The sequence below is a fragment of the Balaenoptera ricei genome, chromosome 2 (assembly GCF_028023285.1).
Source record: "Balaenoptera ricei isolate mBalRic1 chromosome 2, mBalRic1.hap2, whole genome shotgun sequence".
Classification (NCBI taxonomy): Eukaryota; Metazoa; Chordata; class Mammalia; order Artiodactyla; family Balaenopteridae; genus Balaenoptera; species Balaenoptera ricei.
The window spans coordinates 168,407,519-168,410,603 of record NC_082640.1 but is presented as its reverse complement, the minus strand read 5'-3'; the positions used below and the strand labels follow the sequence as shown (position 1 = coordinate 168,410,603).

General features: G+C 32.7%; 1 pseudogene; it reads left to right on the top strand.

Moving 5' to 3' along the window:
• Positions 1-260: 260 nt before the first annotated feature.
• LOC132360722 (large ribosomal subunit protein uL6-like) lies at positions 261-843 on the top strand (annotated as a pseudogene).
• Positions 844-3,085: the final 2,242 nt, after the last annotated feature.

The window sequence follows — 3,085 nt, the reverse complement described above, 5'->3', positions numbered from 1 at the left end:
CAGCTTAAGAAACTCTTACAAGTCTAGGATTAAGAGAGTCTGAAAGTATTTGAAAGTAGCTATTGAGATACTACCAATTAAAAATTAGGTAACAAAATATTTTCTGTGTGGAAAAACACACATGGCAAAATAACAAGAAACTATATATATTAAATAAATTATATTTCTTTGACAAGGAAATGAGTACAGGTACATAAGAATATGGAATTCAGGGCAGTTAAAAAATATGAATATGATTCTTTGTTGCATCTTTTGCAAGAATGAAGACTGTTCTCAGCATTAAGACTGTCCACATTCCAGATGATGTCAACATCACTCTGAAGGGATGCACAGTTCCTGAGGCACGCTGTGGAAGGACTTCAGTCACATCAATGTAGAACTCAATCTCCTTGGAAAGAAAAAGAAGAGGCTCCGGGTTACAAAGGGTGGGGAAATAGAAAGCAACTCGTTTCCATCTGCACTACCTGTAGTCATGTACAGAACATGACCAAGGGCGTTGGTCTATTCTAAGATGAGGTCTGTGCATGCTGATTTCACCATTAATGTCGTTCTTCGGGAGAATGGGTATCTTGTTGAAATCCAAAATTTCTTTGGCAAAAAATACATCTACTGGACTTGGATGAAGCCAGGAGTTGCTTGTTCGGTATCTCATGCCCAAAAAGATGAGTTGATTTTTTGTTTTTTTAAGATGAGTTAATTCTTGAAGGAAACAACACTGAATTTCTATCAAATTTAACTGCTTTGATTCAGCAAACCCCAACGGTTAAAAGCAAAGATATCAGAAAAAATTTGGATGGTATCTACATTTCTGAAAACGGAACAGTTCAGCAGGGTTATAAATAAAATCTAAGTTTTCCAGCTACAGAAACAGCAAGACGCCAGATAATTCCTCAGACTTATTTGTGATATTTTAAAGATGCAAAAAAACCATGTATTGAAAAAAAATACTAATGTGTTTATGCTATGCTCATATATTTAATGCTTAATATATTATTAAACACACCCTGAGGCAAAAGTTTTGCTCTAAAGATTAGAAAGGTCATTTCAGGGAGCAAAAATATCCAGTGACTAAGCTGGCTTTGTGCAATCACATGCTCAGTCACCAGTTGGCATAACATTTTATTTATTTATTTATTTTTAACATCTTTATTGGAGCATAATTGCTTTACAATGGTGTGTTAGTTTCTGCTTTGTAACAAAGTGAATCAGTTATACATATACATATGTTCCCATATCTCTTCCCTCTTGCGTCTCTCTCCCTCCCACCCTCCCTATCCCACCCCTCTAGGTGGTCACAAAGCACCGAGCTGATCTCCCTGTGTTATGTGGCTGCTTCCCACTAGCTATCTATTTTACATGGCATAACATTTTTAAAAATGTGATACTACTTCAAATGTGTGACAAAGTCTGCTTGATAATGATTCATACAGAGATGTATTTTTTTTTTTTTTTTTTTTTTTTTTACAGGATGCTTAGGACCTAAAATTTACAGCTTGGTCTTTAGTCTGAGGACTTCAGCCTGTGGTCTCAGTGGTATCCTTAACGATAAAGACAAAGAAAAAATCACACCAATGTACTTTGTGTTTCACAAAGAGTTTACTTATTAGATCTTCAAAATGAGTCTAGAAAGGCATTTATTTACTCTCTATTTAAAAAAAAAAAATTCGGGGCACCCAGAATTTGAAGATATAACCCAGTTTCCATGAATCCGGACACAATATTTTTTAAGAGAAAATACAAATTAAAATGGTTAGCACCCAACAGATTTCAAGAATCACCTCTCAATATTGTGTTAGGACATGTGACACCATAATTTTGGAATTCTAGACATTTTGGAATCCTAAAAATTGAGTTAAAATTATTGTTTCACTGTTTATCAGATCTGGCAAATTAGGATTGTTTCTTGGCATTTCTGTGTCTTAAATGCATCTTCTGCCAAATGAATAATAGAATATATATATAATACAATATAGATGTACTTATTAAGATAGAGTATACAATTCATATGGTTGTTCCAATTTGAAAAAAAAATAGTTGCTCAAAAACAATTTCAATGCAAGTGAATTAGTAAACAGACCTCCCATTAATTGTAATCCACTGTAACACGGAAAGATACACTTCTAGAATGTTGTGCTTGGATTATAGCATTATTAAAGCCAGATCATATCACTTTGATATCTAGAAAGTTTCTCCTACAAACTGTATTGCACTTAGCTGAAGGACAATATTCATGCCTTTTGATTGCTTTACTCCCAGTAAGATCTACCTTGATGTTCTACTTATGGTGATTTAGAGAATGACATCTGTGTAGTAACTCTATTTTTAACTCTTTGAGGAACTGCCAAATGGTTTTCAACAAAGGTTGCATCTTTTTACATTCCTACCAGCAATATATAAGTGTTTCAATTTCTCCACATCCTCACCAACACTTGTTATCTTCTGTTTATTGATTATAGCTATTTTAGTAGATGTGAAGTGGTATCTCATTGTGATTTTGATTTGCATTTCCCTAATGGTTAATGACTTCAAGCATTGTTTCATGTGCCTATTGACCATCCATATATAGATATAGGTATAGATACAGATATAGATATAGATATAGATGAAATGTCTTTTCAAATACTTTGTCAATTTTTAAATTAGATTATTTTATCTTTTTATGGTTGAATTTTAAAGATTCTTACACATCCCAGACATTAATTTCTTATCAAATATATGATTTATATATACTTTTTTTTGTATTCTGTAGTTTGTCATTTCACTTTCCTGATATTGCCCTTTGATATATAAAAGTTTTTGACTTTGATAAGTTCAATTTGTCTATTTTTTCTATTTTTGCTTGTACTTTTGCTGTCACATCTAAGAAACCATTGACTATTTCAAAGTCACGAAGATTTACACCTATATTTTCTCCTATGAATTTTATAGTTGTTTTTAAACTATTTTACTTTAAGTTAATTTGTACATTCTGCATGAAATAGGGATCCAAATTTATTCTTTTATATGTGGATTTCTAATGATTTTAGCACCGTTGGTTGAAAAGGCTTTCCTTCCCTGCCTTGAATGTTCTTGGCACTCTTTTCTT